This window comes from Arvicanthis niloticus, chromosome 13 (assembly GCF_011762505.2).
Source record: "Arvicanthis niloticus isolate mArvNil1 chromosome 13, mArvNil1.pat.X, whole genome shotgun sequence".
Taxonomy (NCBI): domain Eukaryota; kingdom Metazoa; phylum Chordata; class Mammalia; order Rodentia; family Muridae; genus Arvicanthis; species Arvicanthis niloticus.
In genome coordinates, this window is record NC_047670.1 from 48,999,991 (window position 1) to 49,018,360 (window position 18,370).

Genomic DNA, 18,370 nt, shown 5'->3' on the forward strand with positions numbered 1-18,370 from the left:
CTCTGACATGCAGATGGAGGTTGGGGAAGGGCAGTGTCCAAGCCATGCACAGGGATGCTGACCTGAGTTAACTGCCTTTTTCTCCCAGAGGCCTGTTTGCAGTAACTGTCAGCATCCTCCAGGTACACAGTCTCATTCACTCGCTCACTCATCCATCAACAACCATCTTTACAGTTTCTCAATCCTTGTAGATAATTCTTTTTCACACTGTAAACTTTGCAGGGCTTCAGCCCTGACCAGATCTCTTGCCTGCATCTCATCTCTGGAACAGGTTTGTTTACAGTCCACTGACGACTCTTCTCCTGCTGCCTTTGGTGTTTACATGGGCACTGCACTGTCCCAGGAAATCCAAGGACAGGAAGGAGGTGGACAAGGCAGGCCCCCTGACGTGAAGATCTTGGGGTTTGTCCAGACCTGTCTCCGGCTCACAAAGAAGGCCTGGGGTTGGGGTGAGAGGCACTGAAGGGCAGGAGCAGAATTAAGACGTGGCTCTTCAGGTTCCTGTTTGTTAAGAGGAGAGAGCCCAGGCAGGCTTCTTGGAGGAGGGGACATGGAATTAGTTGTCTGTGAAGACTGATGTGTAAGGTAGTGGGCATGGAGCATCAGGTGCTTTCCAGCTCTGGAAAGAAAGCAGACATGCAATATTTTGTTTTGTTTTTGTTTTTCGAGACAGCGTTTCTCTGTGTAGTCTTGGCTGTCCTGGAACTCACTCTGTAGATCAGGCTGGCCTCAAACTCAGAAATCTCCCTGCCTCTGCCTCCCAAGTGTTGGGATTAAAGGTGTGTGTCACCACTGCCCAGCCATGCAATGGTTTTTTTAAAAAATTATTTTGTATATGAGTATACTGTCGCTGTCCTCAGACATACCAGAAAAAGTCATCATATGGTTGTGAGCCACCCTGTGGTTTCTGGGCATTGAACTGAGGACTTTTAGAAGAGCAGTTAGTGCTCTTAACCATTGAGCCATCTCTCCAGCTTTGACATACAATGGTTTGACTCTACTGGGTAAATGTGGTCTGATAGAATGCTATCTCCACTCCAGGCTGATTGTCCTTGGGCACGCTACCTAACTCCCTGTGCCTCTGCTTCCTCCTCTCTCCAGGAGTAGCTGCGATGTGTTGCTCCCACAGGGCTGGGCTGTAAGAGAAAATATGCTAAAACAGTGTATGCTAGACTGCCTTAGGCAGTCTGGGGGCAAGGGCCGAGAAATCCCATAGAACTCTGTCCATGGCAGGCTGGGAGCGAGGCTGAGAGCATCTTAAACCAAGCTGTGTGCCTGTCACACCTCAGCATTTGGGGCTGTGTGAGGAGTGTCTGAGATGTTGGATGGTCTGCATGGTCCCACTGCAGCTGGGGGGATAGCACATTTCCCCAGGCACCTTGGTCTAGAGCACAGGAACCAGGGGAAAATTGTGCCCAAAGACTTTTGATGCTTGAATCTCCAGGAGAGCAGGCCGATCTGGCTTCCAGTAGGGGAATCTTTGCTTTTGGCCACTGAGTCTCTGTGGTGGGGCTTAGTGATGTCTCAGGACATCCGGTGCCAAATTCTGGAATCTGATTTAATCTGCTTCCTCTGAGTCTGAGGACACAGTGGTCTAACCTGAGCTCACTGGGTCCCTGGCTTCTTCCCTAACCCTTCTAACAGTGTCATCCAGGGCAGAAGGTAGAGGACTTGGATGGTATTGGGTAGCCTGGAGACTGGTTTTGCATAGATGCTTCCTGTTCTTCCAGGAGAGAGGAAAGATGGGACAGAACATGTGTCAGGCCCTGAGTCTGCCACGCAGTAGACACTCAGCAGATGCCAGCTCTAACTCCAGATCCATGACTAACACACCCCTCCTCAGCCCCTGAAGGTTTCCCCACACTTTGGGGAAAGTCAAGCAAGACATGTCAGTGTTAGGTTTCAAACCTGGGACAAAGGGCTAACTGAGGTGACTCTTTAACATATCACAGCAGACCTGGCTGCTTGGTTCTCCCAGCATCCCTCAGTCCCTATGTGTTATGAGGTATGGCTGGTATATCCCACCCCCTAGTCTAAATCCCAGAGGCTGAGATGTTCTTCCCCCAGCTGCCCTTCTCTATGTAATCCAGCCATTTTGATTACCTGGCCTTTTTGATCTACTCTTTACTCTTCTGGCTCTCCCCTCCCCCATCTTCTTGGATGGCCCAACCCAGGGCCATGTTCACTCTGGACTCTCCCAATGTCCTTCCCTCTGGCTATGCTCTCCTCTTTTTCTACAGTAAATCTTCTCCATTGTAACAAGGAATAATCATGTCCTTTATTTTTTTTATTTCTCTCTTTTTTTTCATTCAGTCAGGTGGCACATGAAACCCCATGCCATCTAGGTATTTTGCTAGGGTGTGAACTGTGTGGTCCCAAACAACTCTGCCATGCCCAGCTGCCAGCCCACCCCCTTCAGACCTCTGCACCTTATTGGTGCTGTTCCTGTGCCAGCCCTTCCCACCTTCAGTGGCCTGAAGCCTCCTGTGAGTGCTAGGCTAATGTTATCCAGACCTGTGAGTCTGTCACTCTTGGAGACATATAGTCCATGGCCTGTCAACTCTTGAGAACCGTCCTTGAATGATACTGGATGATCAGGGTTGCTTGTACCCCAGCGCTGATAGTGATTCCTTCTCTAAAGCAATGGCTGGATGGATGTTCTTGGTGAACAGTGTTTTATGTTCAGCCCTGTAAGCTAGCAGATCAAGGGAGAGGTCAGTTTGAATCCTCTGATTGATAGGACAGGGCAATCTTAGTTATCAAGAGGCTAAGACAGGAAGAAGAAGAACATGCGTCTGAAGCTGTGATAACCAGTTTCAAAAAAACTAACCAACCATGATAGACCCAAATCCACCGGTCCTCTCATGACGGAGATTGCTACTCTCTGGGCTATGTTTTCTGGAAACAAGGGCACAGGCTCCCCTAAAAAGGTTCGACAGAAGGTCAGCTGTTCTGTTGGGGGACAGTGATGTGACATCAGTGAGGTGCCTTCAGTCTCTATAGTTCTGGAGAGCCATGGGATCCTCTGGTGGCAAATGCTTATCAGTGCAGAGGGCTCGAGGCTTGAGTTTCACGTTGAGCATCTGGCTTCTTTGAGCTCCTGTCCCTGAGTTCCCCCTGCTGGAGACTTGGGAAATGGGAACAAGGCTTAGGTCCCTTGCTTCATCATAGGGAGAGAGAAGCATCTTAAGGTTCCAGAGGTCAGAGATTGAGTCTTGTCTTCTGGATTCTTGTGCCCCTGTGCCCAGGGATGAGGCTTCAGTTGTCCTTAGCCTGGGCCTCCATGTCTCGGGCAGCAGCAATGTTAAAGTTTTCCGATCTCACTGTTCCACACCCCCACACCCCATCCCCCCCCCCAACCCCAAAGCCTGACCATTGTTTTCCCACAGGCCTCCTCCAGGGGGCGCTCATACCCAGCAGGTACAGCCATCCTTTGTGGGTAAGGCCGGCTTGCCAAATCCTGGGCCAATGGACTGTCTATCCGTCTGCCCTCTGTGGAGTCTTGTGTGGATGCCTGAGGCATTCTGTGCCACCCCAGTCCCCGAAGCTCCCTGCTTTACTCAATCTGTCTGAATGTTGCCCGGGAGTCATATCACCTTCCTTTGTCTCTTCTGCCTTCTGAGGGTAGGGGGTCTGGGGTGGGACTCGGAAGTGGGTAGGGGGGCGGGACCTGAGTCGAGACTCAAGGGGACCAAGACAGAGGACCATGGCCCAGTCACCAGACCTTCCATTGTTCCCTCTCCCTTGTTTCTTGTTCCTCCTGACCATTTCAGAGGCCCTAATCTAACATGGTGAGAACAGCAGAGCAACCTAATGACAAATCCTGTTTTCCATGTCAACCAAATCACAAGCTCCCTGTTGTCCTCCATGGAGGACTAGAGACCCCAAGGCAGAAACAGCGCTGCTCTGCTCTGGAGTAGAGTGGTCTTTGCCCGGAAGCCTAGTCAAGGTCTGAAAAGCTCTTATTTAACACACAGGATCTTAGCACTGCTGAGGCCAAGTGGGGAAGGGTGGTTAGAGATTCAGGGTCATGTCTCCCTCCCCTCCAGCCATATGCAGATGCAGGCCTGCTTCAGGTTGCTTTCCTCTCATCATCAAGCAAAGCAAAGTCTATTTGACACCTCCTGAGCCCATGGGTTCAGCCCAGGGCTGGCTGTGCCTAAGGGTAGGGTACATCAGGGAAAAACAGCTAAGAAGTTGCAGGGACCATTTATTTATATATTTGTTGTTGTTTTGGTTAAGATTTTCCCCTCTGATTTTTTAAAAAAGATTTATTTATTTTATGTATATGAATACACTGTTGCTGTCTTCAGACGCACCAGAAGAGGGCATCAGATCTCATTACAGATGGTTGTGAGCCACCATGTGGTTGCTAGGAATTTAACTCAGGACCTCTGGAAGAGCAGTCAGTGCTCTTAACTACTGAGCTATCTCTCCAACTCACCCCACCCAACCCCCACCCCTGATTCTTATTAGTGATTATTAACTCACAGAGTGGTGTGTTTCCTCATGTCATTTACATATAAGCATCTAAGTCATTTTGATTGTATCTTGTCTTCCTGTCACGCACATAGGTTACCTTCCTATTCTCTAATAGCCCAGCCTCTACTTCATCAGCTCGCCCACACCTGGCTTATCTCACTTAATGAGATGGTCTCCACTCTCCTGCAAAGGACATATTTGTTCTTGGTCGTGGCTGAATAAAGCCCCGCTGTGTATAAACGCTACCATTCTTTATCCATTCAGCTGCAACTCGGTTATTAGAGCCAAATGGACAGTAAACACGGATGGGCAGGTGCTTCCGTGGTGTGCTAGCTTAGATTCCTTTCTGTATACACCCAAGATATGGCATTTGTAGAAGAGAAAAACATAGCCCAGGGAGGCAGGTGATCTGTCCGAAGTCATGTGGCTGGGACCTAACACATGGGGAGTTTCCATGTGTGCACTGACGTGTAGTGAGTGATATGCTTTTAGAGGGTTGAAGGACATGAGGCAGAGGCTTCTGAACCAAGGTGGAGAAGTGAGTGGACGAGGTGCAGGGTTAGGGTGTCCCATCTCAGCCACTGATCTAGGAGTCTTTAAAGACCTTTTCTGCGTTCCCAGTGGAGGAGCCTCGTGGGACCTCTGACCCGCGCAATTAGCTGGTGGGGCATACTGAACCCTCCAGCTTCCATTCTGGACAGACCTGACTCCACTGACCCTCAGAGTCCAGTGTCAATTTCCTGTGAGCACCTCTCTCCCCGGCGTCGACTCTAACACCCATGAGGGCTCAGTGTCCCTCCTAATGGCCACCAGTGGACAGCATGGGAGGGTGGTGCTGACACAGTATTCTGGTTTCAGTGGCTGGACAGGTGGTGGGCATCACTTGAGAACATATCATGCCTGTGATATGTTGAAGGTGAAAGAACAGGGTTTCTGGCTGACCTCTGGGGTCCTGACACCTAGGAGTTCCAGATGGGGTCCTGACCCCTGTGGGTGGGGTTGCAGGGATATGGCTGGCTAGCTCCCGCATACTTGGTAGTAGCTAAGACTGCCCTGGGGAGATTCTAGTGATACAGGAAAAATGGGGATCCTCTTAGGGTTCTTAGTCTCATTCATAAAATAATGTAAGAAAAAGTCAAATGGAAACTTGAGGACAATTTTATTAGAGTTAAAGCAAAATCAAACAACCCGGCAGTGCTGGTCACACCTTTAATCCCAGCATTTGGGAGGTGGAGACAGGTGGATCTCTGTGAGTTCCAGGCCAGCCTGGTCTACAGAGAATTCTAGGACAGCCAGGGATTCCCCTAGGATAAAACTCTGTCTTGAAAAACCAACAAAAGGGCTGGAGAGATGGCTCAGTGGTTAAGAGGATTGATTGCTCTTTTAGAGGTCCTGAGTTCAATTCTCAGCAACCACATGGTGGCTCACAACCATCTGTAATAGGACCCTATGCCCTCTTCTGCTGTGTCTGAAGACAGCGACAGTGTACTCATATAAATAAAATAAATCTTAAAACAAAAAAGATAAACCAATAAAAGTAACCAACCAAACAAACAAAAACCTCTTAACAACTACCACCACCACCACCAAACAGCACAGGCAAATTGTGAAACTTGGCAGCTGCTTAGAACAGGGTAACAGAGGAAAAAGCCATGTAGTTAGAACCCCATGGAGGCCAGGCACACAGTGGACAAGCAGCTGCATGAGGAGAGGGAGGAGGTTTTTAGAGAAAGGGAAAGCCCATGATGTTGGGAAAGCTCAGATTGTTATGAAAGCATACTTAGAGAGGAGACAGCAGGAAAGGAGAAGCCATGAATTGTGGCAGACTTATGAAGCGATCTGGTGAGTTCTGTGCTGGGGAGGAGATCCTGGGAAAGGAAAAGTACAGTATCTCATTAAACAAAGTTATTCCATGCATCTGGAAATAGCACCGTCCAAAGTGAGCCTGCCTTCCTAGGGGTAGTCCCTTGGCCAGGTTATTTTATTGATCCTGCCCAACTGAAATGTTAGGTCACTACTCGGACCAGAGATTCTACATATTGGGCTTTTATGTGTACTCTATCACTGGACTCCTCAGACCTTACTGGGCTCTGCCTTTGTCCCTCTTTACTGCCTGCTCCAGGCTGGACCCTGGACTCCAGAGAGCTCTGTGGTGCCTGCAGATTCCCCCATGAGAGGGTAGAGATTCTCTGACACCTCAGGGCCTTCTTTTAGCCATGAAATATTCCCGATTCTTGGTTAAGCTTCTCACTGCTCAGCCTTAGAGGATTGGGTAATGACTAGCCTGGAGCTCTGCAGGGGGTTAGTGGGCTGGGTCTCTGGGTACCTAGAGTGGTGGTACATCCTATGGCCAAAGTGGTTTGTGGCTGCACCTCCCTGCACCTTGGCTTCCTGTCCTGAGTGGGTGGTGGTAGGAACTTCGTGCTATTATATTGCCTCTCACTGTCCTCAAAGCCAGCACAGGAGGCAGGCTCCAAGTGACCCTGAGGCAAGACTGCACCAGCGGTTCTCAACCTGTGGGTCATGACCCATTCACAGGGTGGTGGAAGATCATTGGAAAACCCAGATCTTTACATTACGATTCAAACAGTGGCAAACTTACAGTTATGCAGTAGCAACGAAAATAATTTTATGGTTGGGGTCAACATACCATGAAGAACTGTATTAAAGGGTCGCAGCACTAGGAAGGCTGAAAACCACTGTCCTACACCCTTTCAGGGATCTTGAAGCCACAAGATTCTGAGTCAGAATCACAAAACTGCTCCCTCAGAAGGCAGTGCAGGGACTGAAGGGCAGTAAAGCCAGAGCCAGAATGGTCCACATGGTCAACTCTGATCAGAACCACCACAAGGGGGTGCTAACGTGTCATGTCTCACACTAACACTAACACTGGAAGGAGGTACCATAGCGGGCAGCTTGGTGTCTAGGCATCTTCATGGTCAGGAGCTCTCCTCAAAGGGTACTTCCAGATGCTGGAGCCACCAAAGACAGTGGCAGATGCCAGAAGAGGCCAAGGGAGTAGGAGGTCGGATGTGGGGTCACACCTGTCCCTTCTCAAGGAGGCTCAATTGTTTCTATAGGATGCCCCACTTTTTTTTTCCTGGATGCTCTGACCATAGGGAACTCTCTGGGGACTCCCTGCTCTCTGCCTGCTGAAGTAATAGCCTCCTTCCTGAGAGGATAGCCTTGGCACTCAGGTACCCATTTTTGCTTATCTGCTGTGTCTACTGACTGGCAGGCCTCTGCTCTAGACCAGACACCTGGAATGGTCCACTCTGAGGTCTAGGTCCCATATGCCATCCTAGATGTTCCTAATTGCTGCACCTGAGCTATCTGAGTGGGCTCTCTCTGGATCCCATCCATACCCTGAATTGAGAAGCCTGGTACAATGTTCAACAAATGTGTCAGGAGCCAGCAGGTTCTAAGCTTGCAAATGGAGTTCCTTCTGCCACTCTCCATAAAAGGTTGCAAGCTCTAATGTCTCCCACCCCTTACCTTCTCCTCTGGTAGCTTCAGAAGCTCCACCTGGACAGTTACTACCTCTATCCCATTTCCCCTTGGGAAGGAAAGCATCTTAGTCCTACACAGGAACCAGCCATGTTGCTAACACTTGCTCAGTCTCAGCCTGCATGGGCTCCATGCTTCCTTTCCATGCCACAGTGTGACCGAAAGAAATCAATTTCTTGACGCTAGATCATGCATGGGCATCCCAGTTTCTTGCCAATTCTCCACTTGACTTATGGAGTACTTTGGTCCCCGAGTAGTGTGGATGATCATGGAGCCCTAGAGGGAATTTCCCAGAGGGCTTTGAGCTTGCATCTTGGAGGCTGCATCTGGCCAGCCACAGATGATCCACTGCATCTCTGGCTGACTATCCCCTTATGGGATCCCAAGCCAGACCTCCAGCCAACAACATTTGGCTATTTCAGGCTACTTGGATGTTGGTTAATTGCCATCGTGAATTAATCATTGCGCAACTAAGCCACAGATAACCGCACCATCACAGTGGCACAGTTACAGAACAGGGGACTCAGGAATGAGCCATCTAACATGGTCTCTACAGTTCTTCCATCATGCTGCCCCCAAACCTTGCTTCCCTCCAACTGCCTCTGTTTCTTGTCAGGGGCACTGCTGCCCGCTTCAGTCCCCTTCTCCCAGCAGAGCTGGTGATGTCAGGAGTTGGCTTCAGATGAGTTATTATGAGAGAGGAGGACTCCTAAGTGAGGAAGTCGATACACAGATGTGATTCCGAGGGTCCCCTGGTTATAAAACTCCAGGGCATATTTTTCTAGAGACAACAGGAGACTGGGGATAGATACCCCAGGGTAGCAAGATAAGATACTGAGGTGTGTTTCTACTGCTGGCTTCCCTGCTGATGGGAGCTGGCCTGGGGCCATTCCATTTGTACTTCAGGGCTCCATGCTATAAGAGGGATAGACACTGTCAGTGAGGGGAAGGCTGTGTTCTCCAGAATGGCCACAGCCACTGAGGCTAATCGGGATGGATATGGGAGGTAGCTCAGAACAGGCCCCACAGTGGCTCCTCATTCTTTTTGAATTCTCTCTGACTTTCTTTTTACCACAAGCTCTTTGTCTTTTTGCTCACGCCTGTCCTCAGGAAGGAACTTTATCATGGATTTACATGAAAAGAGTGTGTCTTGGGTTGGCAAAACCAAGCAAGTATGGCCAGTGCTGCCTTGCTCCATCTTCTCCATGGCCCTAGGATTGTAACTGTTAGCCCCACTCTCTCTATAGATGGAAAGACAAGTCAGGGGTTACATCATGAAGCCCAAGGAGGGGGCTCAAAAGCCACTTCTGTGGCATTGGCCTTACAACTCCTCCAACCTCCCCCAACCGGATCCTGCGTCCAGCTCAGCATTTCCCTAACCAGGGCCCCTCCTTTCCAGCCTTGCTGACCTGGGGCCAGGCCTGGTGGCCGGAGGTAGTAGCTTCCTGGAAATCCACTTAGCACTGACCTCATTCCCTGTCCTCTGAGCTAATCTGCTGATGCTGTTGTCCCTGAGGGCAGGTAGCTCCTGATCCAGATACGTCTAGTGCAGAGGGGCAGGATGCTTTCAGGGGGACTGTGTCTATATCTGCAGCTCCTGGCTCTGACTCAGCCTCTATCTTCCCCTCTCCCAGCCCCCATCTCATCATTCCCTGCATAGACTAACACAGCCTGAGGTTCCTTTTTGCCACAGAAACCTCAGGATCTCCCCATTGCCTCCCACCCCGTACCTTCCCTCCACTCTGTGTCCCCAAACTTCAAGGACTCTTGTAAAACAGGGCTACAAGTGCTTCCTCCATGCAAAGAGGTGAACTTTGGGGACTTTGGATTTGATCAAGCGCATGGTCCGGCATCTGCAAGTGTCTGACGCATTGGCTGGAAACCATCAGGTTGGTGTCTTCTCCCGGCCACTGGCTGCCAGGGTCTGGGTGAGATGGAAATTCTAGGCTTACAGAGGCCGAGTGGAAGGCAAACCCACTGTTCCCAGGGGAAACGCTGGAGTAAAACTCCCGAGGCTTTGGGTAGGAGAGGAAGGAAAGAGCAGAGGAAGAGGAGGCTGACATTGTCTAGGTGAGAGGAAGTCAAACTTTTTTAAAAATCAGCAACTCAAACAGACACACAGCCCTATGATGAGGTGGGCATGGGAGCTGCTGAAACAGGTATTGAATTACTGAAGAGCTGGGAGCATAGCCTTTTTTCCTAGGACCTCAGACTGGGATGTCTCCCATACCTCTCTGTGGATCTTCGGTGAATTACCCTGAGGTGTGAAGGCAACTCACCTATTGGGGGAAGAAGTTTTGGAGAGTGTGAGGGGACAGCAGCTAAGGACCCCAGTTAGGTGGCCTGGGGACAAGGTGGGGTTTCTGGCCCTCACCAGCTTCATGGGTCCCTTGCAGGATGTTGTACAGAGAACCCTCACTTTAGCTTCCTGGTGTCTCTCCTGTCACGGAGGAAGAGTGGATGAATGAATGTCTTTGGAAGAGAGAAGACAACAAAACAATCTGGACTTTTGGCTTGCTGGATTGATGCTGGCTTTGGCACAGGGGCACAGGCTGGGTGGGTGTGGCACTTTGAAGGGTTCATCTTGAAACTTCCATAGGGTGGGCAGGGGATTCAGCACAGAGGTAGAGGACAATCAGCCCAGGAGAACTAGTCTCCGAGCTGGTTCTCCCAGGTGGTCCTCTTCTAGAATCCGGTTAGCGCAAGAGGTCTAGAAGTCAACTATAGGTCCCCAAGCCCAATGGCTATTGCTTGCTGGTCCATGAGCCCCCCCAACTTATCCTTAGGCGAGGGACTTTGCTTTAGGAGACCAATAGAGAAGCAGAGGACTCTAGAAGCTCCGATGAACTTCTGGCCTGGGGTGCCTAGTTATGGGGCTCAAGAACAGACCACCACGGTCCCTAGTGGGTTCTCTAAGCCCGCGCGCGCGCGTACGACAGCGTGCACCGGTGCGCTCCCATTGGGTCGTGCCCCCACGTGACCCGGTGCGCGCCTCGAGACGGCGACGCCGAGGCCGCGCCCCTGCGCGCGCACGTCCTGACGGCGCCGAGGCCGCGCCCTGTGCGCGCGCGTGCCGAGCCCTCCGCGTCGTGCCGGCGCCGGCGCCCGGACCGCCAGGTCAGTCTCCACCGCGCCGCTCGGGCGGGGGCGCGCAGGGGGCCGTCGGCGGGGGCGCTGCCTCGGGGACGCGCAGGCGGGGACGCGCGCCGGTCTGTGTGTTTGCTCCCGGCGGGGGCCGCGCCCCGCTGCAGCCCCTGCGTGAACCCGGCCGGTAGCTGCCACGTGCAGGGCCGGAGCCGCAGGGAGGCCAGGCGTGGGGACCTAGCCAGTTGTTTTCTCGTTGTGGCGACCAGACCTGATGGGTGGAAAGGGTGACTCTGCTCCCATCTCTAGGGGTGCGGAAGATTCCCTCAACATCTGTCCGATTTTCATCTTCCCCAAGATCCCTATCTAGGATTTGGTTCGCCTCAATTTCCTTCTCTGCATAGCTTGGGGCATAGGACCCCATAGATTTTCTTGCCTCCCGCATGAATGTTAGTGGGTCACCTTTGAAGGCTGGGCACTAAGTCTTGGTCCCCTAGGGAACCAAGTCCTGGCTTAGGCATCCTGGATCAGGCCAGATGGGACAGCACCTCACTGTCCACGAGTCCTGCTGCAGCCTGTCCACATGCAGCCAGCTTAAGCAGGCGAGTCCTAATAGGCCTACAGTCTCCTGGTAGGGAGCTGTCAGCATGGTTGGACTGGATGCCATGCTTAGCTCCAAGGCAGGCAGAGTGACCATTCCTCTGACCCCATCAGTGAGGGGCAGAGTGGATTCCAGGCCTGTTGTCACAGTGTGCCGTGTCCCATGGGTAAGTGGTGTATCCCTCTGCTTGGCCATATACTCTTGGGGGAAACTGCCCAGAGTCTTGGTGCTGAAGGCAGTGTAGTGCAGACCCTTGTGTAGTGCCTATGGCCTCAAATCCTCCCATAAGGTTATTAACCCCATTCCCAGATTAAATTGGCACTAGAGAAGTGGAGTCAGGTCTAGCCCCTAAGGTCTAGCCTTGTTCTACCTGCAATGAGGTGAGGGTAGACAACATATGGAGTCTGTGGCCTGCTCTGAGGCAGGCTGTGGGGGCCCTACCCTGCACTCTTACCATGTGCCTAAGGATGGGATGCCATGGGAATGTTCCCAAATGTCCTCTTGAGAAGGAACTGGTTAGCCCTAGATATCTATCAAGTCTCTTCTCCTGGCCAGGCCTGGCACTTGACTTGGAGGTGCTGGTGGCAGAACTAGGACCTTGGTGGCTGATGGATAGGGCAGGGTAAGCAGCCCGGACAGACAGTCATTGTGAATGTCGAGGTAGGAGCCTACCAGGACCTCTTTCCCACTAACTGGGGAGGACTTTCCCCACTGTCTCCTGCCAGCATAGAGCTTGACAGAGGGTGGCCAGCCCGTGTAGTTGGTCTGGCAGGAGGGGAGCTGAAGGAGAGCCTCTTCCTTGGACTGGCTGTCGGCTTGGATGCTGGTGGGCAGAAAATGGCAGGAGGACCTCTGGCGGGGGAAGCTGGCTTTCACTGACTCGTGCTCTTGGCTAGTTCTGGTGGTGTAAGTTGCATGCCTGACCTCACCGCTGTAGTGTTGGGATACAGGGCACCCAGCTGGCCTTGGTCTCTCATGCCCAATGGTGACTGTGATGCTCCAGGAGGCATCTCGCTAGGAGGGTGAGGTGGTGCCCATTGCATCTGTCCAGGGGCAGAGCCAGGAAGCTGGCAGAGCACTGAACATTTCCCCAAGCCTCTGGCCTTGCTTTGCTCCCAGAGCAGTGAGCCTGATAGCGTTCACGGGATGGCATGCAACGGTTTTCACTTAAGTTAGACAGTGTGCAACTCCTGTCTGCCTGCCCTCCTGCAAGAGGTTTCCCTGCCCACCCACCTCCATCTTAGCCTCTCTGACTGTCGTCGCTTCTTCTGGCCTGTGTACCTTCCCTGCCCACAGTGGCTTCTTCAGCATCTCCCTGCATGCCTGTGTGAGGCTGGGTTCAGCCTACCAGACCTGGCTTCTTTCTTTCTTGTTTTTGTTTTATGTTTTTTTTTTTTTTTTTTTTTTTTCCTACACAGGGTTTTTCCTGTGTAGCCCTGGCTGTCCTGGAACTCACTCTGTAGACCAGGCTGACTCCAAACTCAGAGACCCACCTGCCCAGGCATGCGCCACCACTGCCTAGCTTGGCTTCCTAGTTTCTGATTAATCTAGTTCTGAAGTTTTATCTCCTGTAGAATTGGGGTGTGCTGGGAAGATGAGTATTAAGGATCAATCGATAGGGGACATACATGGCCTTGTTATTCAGATGCCACCCAGTAGGGGCTCTGGGATCAAGAGGTCTTGTCTTTGGGGCATGGCTGTGGTGTGGTGGTGTGCTGTGGACTGGGCTGGTCTTAGCTTGGGGGTGTACATGTAGAGAGCCTGCCCTGTGTCCTCCAAATGGACAAGCTGCAGGGTTTGGAGCACAGAGGGGACTGCTGAGGGCCCCGGAACCACCAACAATGCAGCTCCAAGCCATGTTATATTACAGTAAATAAAGTGATGAAGCAGAGTTGACTGGCTAAGGGAGAGGATGGGGCTGTGGGGTTCTGAAGACTCCATAGGAGTTCACCTGGTGGAGGTTGTGCGTTTCTTCTCAAGGGGTTCCTCAGGCCAGCACTCCAGAGTCGCACCGTAATCATTTTGAGCCGGGCCAAAGCTGTTGGGCCAGAGACGGTTCAGACAAGAAGCATGCTGCTAGGCCAGTGAAGCTGGTGGCCCCGAGGGGTCTCTGATGTCATCATAATGACAGAACTATGACTCAGGAGCTTGGCTGGCCACCTGGTGTCCATGTAGCGTGCAGCTCATCCTGGGGACATTAGCAACCAGGTCTTTTTTTCTAGAACCCTTGAAAGGGACACTAGGGTGACATTGTGTACACAGTTGTCTTCCCTGGAACACCCTTCTTTCTAGCTTTTGCTGACGTTCAGAGCACTGTGCCCCCTCCCCCCATGCCCACCTGCTTGTCTCCCACAAGAGGCCCTGGTGTCTCCCAGATGTCTGTCCCAGATGTAGGGTCTATTAGAAGAGTCAGAATGGTGCTGTGTGGTCTTTACTGCAGACCACACACTATCCTGCTTGGCTGCTATAGATCCTTTCTGTCCTGCTCAGAGCGAGCAGACTACCCTGGTGTGAAAGCTCTCTCTGCTGCATGGCCAGGTGCTGGGGAAGGTGCCAGTAAAGGTGACATCAGTGGTGACCACAAGGACCTTTGGACATCTTCCTCCTTGCTTTCACCCAGGTTGTGAGGTTATCTTCCAGTCCTACAGCTGTGCTGGACCTAGAGGTACGGGAATAGTACGGGGATGTACTTGGGCCACCCTGCTGGTTGAGGGCAGGTTTGGTCTAGGGCTAGAGGCAAGGCCCACCATTGTGACTATACTGCTTTCTTGGGGTGAGTTAGTGGAAAGGTATGGGCTTTCATTGTTTGAGTGGGGGACCTCAGGAGCAGGCAGCTCCAAGGTTACCAGGTGTGTACAGTCTGGTTCTCCTTGCCACAGCCCTAGCGGAGTGTGGTTGTCCGCGGTGTGGCTGTCCCTGGTGTGCTAGTGCACCTACGAGGAGGGTAAAGGTCAAGAATGCTAGAGAGTGGTCAGCAGGGTTGGGTCACATGGGTCACAGGTGGTGGGGGGCAGGTGGCCCTAGTTTGGCTGGGCATAAACTTTGGGCATAAACTTTAGTGTCTCTTCAGTTACCTGTTAAACGGTGCAACTGTGCAGCTGATGGGTTGAGGCAGCGTACTGAACCAGGGGCATGACGTTTGTCTCGAGACTACTGAGGATCTAGTGGTCGCAGCTGGGGAGTCAGGTGTTTACTGGGTGAGGCTGGTGCCCAGTAGTGGGCTACCTCTAAGCTCTGCCTTTTCCACTCCAGTGAGCTGTTGTGTAGGTCCCCAGGGACAGCATGAATGTTTTAGGCCACTGTCATCTGGGGGGGGGGGGGTGTAGGCATGATAGCCTGCTTCACCGAGAAGTCCTGAGATTATGTTAGCCAGAGTATATAGAATGCCTACAGGGTGTCGGGTTCTTCTTGACACTGTCCTGGGTGGTGTCTCTCATAGGACCCACCCTCCACAGAGTCTGAGGGGTGGCTCGGCAAGGCAGTCATATCCTGAGGTCAAATGGCTCTTGGCAGTGATGGCTTTTGGAACCCATGACCTGGATCTCTGGAGGGATAGAGCTGGAGATGGGATAGAGCTGGAGATGTTGGTGTAGGTGATATGAGGTTCAGGGTAGACGTTTAGAAAAAGGGGTCCTACCTCCAGGCCTAAGCATCACAGTGGGGGTGACCTGTGCAGTCTTTCTAAACTGCCATTTACTCTTCTAAAGGAAGTGACTTTTTTTTTTTTTTTTTTTGCACAGGGGCAGTATCAGGCAGTGAGGTCTGTTGCTGATTGAAAACTAAAGGCACTTTGCTAGACACCGCTGTCCTCTGCTACTGGGGCCTAGGTGTCTAGGAAAGGATATTCCAGAAATCAGCCTGGAGTTAGGCACCGGCCCCTCCTGCTGACCTGCCCTTTGTCCCGACTCGCTAGGCTCCCACCCTTGTTGCTTGCTGCGCAGCCCCTGTGTCTCCATGCAGACTGTGTAGAGAGGGGTCTGCCTGGACGTGTTGGGCTGGAGCCCCTGGACAGGGCCAGGTTGAGATACAGGCAGAGGCTACTGGGTTTTGGCTGACTGGGCCAGTGATCAGGATCTGGAAGGTGCAGGAAGGGCCCAGTTTTCCTAGTGGGTGGCCTTCAGGTAAGGATCAGCTTAATGGTCCCTGTACTTGCCCTGGAGATCCAAGGCTGACCCAGACCCATGGCTGTCGCTGGAGAAGCATCCCTGGTTGATCATATGGTTTGAGATGCATATCCCCAGGAGCCTAACATCTTCCTATGGCGGGGGTGGGGGGTGGGGGTGGGGGGTGGGGGGGTGGGGGTGGGGGTGGGCGGGAGAGGAGAGCATCAGGTGGGGGAATTGGTTTCCTTGGATCTCAGAGTACCATTTTCATCTTGGAATCGGCAAGAGTTATAGAGTACCCTAGCAGTGCCGAGGGGCTGGAGCCCAGTATGTGGGCAGCAGATTATTTAGGTCACTGGGAGCGAGACATCTGGAGGAAGGTTCGAAGGAAGAGACTGATATGCTGCCATAGGTCTGATCTAGGGAATCAGAATAAAGGCACAACAACAGGTCTCGCTGGCCAGCCCGCCTCAGCCTCCTTGCCTTCGGATCTGAGTGGCCTGAGAGATGGCCACTTACTAGCTAGAACACTCCTTTTAAGCCTCAGTTTCCCCTGTGTAGTGTCTTGTAGAGCTTCTTCTGTATTTCTTTCCCCTCCTTGGATCTGTGGGATCCTGTGGAAGCCTGTTCCCAAGGCCTTGAGTTCACCAGACACACCCAAAGCTGGGGCTGGCCCAGAAGAGGAGGTAGGTCAACTGCAACAGGCAGGCCTGTCTTGTCCCCCTCCCATGAGACCAGGGCTCCCATTGCACTCTGCCTGAGCCTTCCTGTGACTCAGGATTGCCGGAAGAAGTTCAGCTGTGTTTGGAGGATCCCCTGTCCCACCTAGGATAATGCTCGCCTGCCCCATTCGTCATGGCTTCTGCATTGGCTCGGTGTCACTTACTGGTCCCTGTGCCTCAGAGAGGATGCCTCTTCTTCCTGGCAGCCCTCTCTGGCAATACCCACTGGCCCTGAAACTCTGCCAAGGCAAGCAGTTCCCTCTAATCTCCCAGTTAGGGCAGCAATGAGGCCCCTCCTCCAGGGTCAGCTTTCCTCTGGCTGGCTGCCCAGAGGCTCGACATATGCTGGGAATTGCATTGCCGAACTTAGAGGTGTCCAGGACTCCCAGTGGTCCCTCCTCAGTGATCTCCCTGCCTCTTCCATTGGCCTTAGGGTACATGGACATGGCCTTGGATATACCAACTCTGGATGGACCCCACAGTAGACTGGTGGCATATCACACAAAGCTAGATGGCTGATTAATACAGCCTGGATGACTGATTCCTGCCTACCGAGCTCAGCTGCCACACCTGAACTGGACGTTAGCAGGCGTGCCCCGAACACCGATTTCTCTCAGGCCTGTGACCTGTGGAGGTGCTGTCTGCTGTTGCCTTGATTTCCCTTTCTGTCAGGTGATGCTCTCAGGGCTAGTGTGGACCTGTAGTGGTTTCAGAGCTCACATAGACAAGCTCAACAGTTAAGCAGTGTTCACTGGCCAGCATATAGATTTGGCCACGTTTGTTTTAAATGGCCTAGGGGAGAGGTTCCTTGTACACTGGCCTTTCCTTCTATGTTCGCTATGGGAACAGGATGCCAACATCACACTTTCGACTTTCCCATGGCCTTGACTGTGAGCCTCTGGTCCCCTGGTCTTGAAGGGTTGTTTATTGCCTGCCTCCCTACCCCCATTTATAATGGAAGTTCTGGACGGCTAGGGACGTGCATTGGGGCACTGTGTGAATCTTTTAGTTCTGCCTGCTGGTCCTGCTCCACATCATCCTGTTGCCACTGTCCTGGCTGCTGTGTGGGGGATGAGGACACAGCCTATTGCGTTGGCTTTGTTCTGCCTCCCCAGGCTCTCTGGAAGCTGTCCTGGTCTGCCTTAGCTTCATGGGAGTAGAAGATTAGAAAGTGCGTGATCCCGTGCTGGAGGGACTCAAGCACACGGAGCAGGATTACAGGGGATAATAATCGCCTTCCTGGAGCATGGTGCTCTGCATCCCAGAGGTTGTGCTGCAGGAAGGGGATTCTCCTCTTGCCAGGTAGTCAGGTGGGCTTCCAGGAGGTGTTGTCAAATGGTATGGTGAGAGGGGCTAGGGGGGTGCAGCCCATATCACCTGGGCAGGCCTACACTGAGCCCATTTGGGTTGGTGGTAGGCACTAGTCCAGGGCACCTCCTTAATTTTCAAGGTAGCCTGGGGGTGGCTGCTCTTTAACTCCCCCCCCCCCCCCCATTTCTTAGGCAGGAAGCTTCTGTCTGTGGCTGGCCTCCTGCAGGTGCCACCGCTGGGAAGTGCAAAGTGGAAGGCAGGCCTTTGTTATGCACATGCAGAGTGGCCGCGGCCCAGCTCTCTTGGTCCCTTTGTTTGTGATGAGCCAGAGAAGGCAGCCCCCAGGAGTAAGTGGGAGGAACCCAGCCCAGCTGTGGCTCCCAGTCCCCTCAGTGACAGAGAGGTGATTAGCTCATAGGAGGCACTGCTGTTGTTTGACTGTGAGGGTCTCAGTTTCCTCCCCTGTCAGTAGGTGTGAAGTCTCTGTTTAGGGACTCTGGGAGTCCTCTGCTAATGTGAGGGAGGCCTTCCTGCTTCCCCTGCCCCTTTGTCTCCTCCTC

The 18,370-nt window shown here is 52.5% G+C and overlaps 1 protein-coding gene across 2 annotated transcripts in view; it reads left to right on the plus strand.

Annotated features, from left to right (window-relative positions):
• The first annotated feature begins 9,548 nt into the window (after positions 1–9,548).
• Ptp4a3 (protein tyrosine phosphatase 4A3) overlaps positions 9,549–18,370 on the plus strand; it is a 33,646-nt gene continuing 24,824 nt past the window's right edge. Inside the window, exon 1 of one of the 2 annotated variants that reach the window (XM_034516779.2) lies at positions 9,549–9,878. The gene's annotated coding sequence lies outside the window, so the exon portion shown is untranslated. Of the gene's footprint in view, positions 9,879–11,030; positions 11,107–18,370 lie in introns of those variants that run through there. The other variant, XM_034516780.2, reaches the window with a different exon arrangement.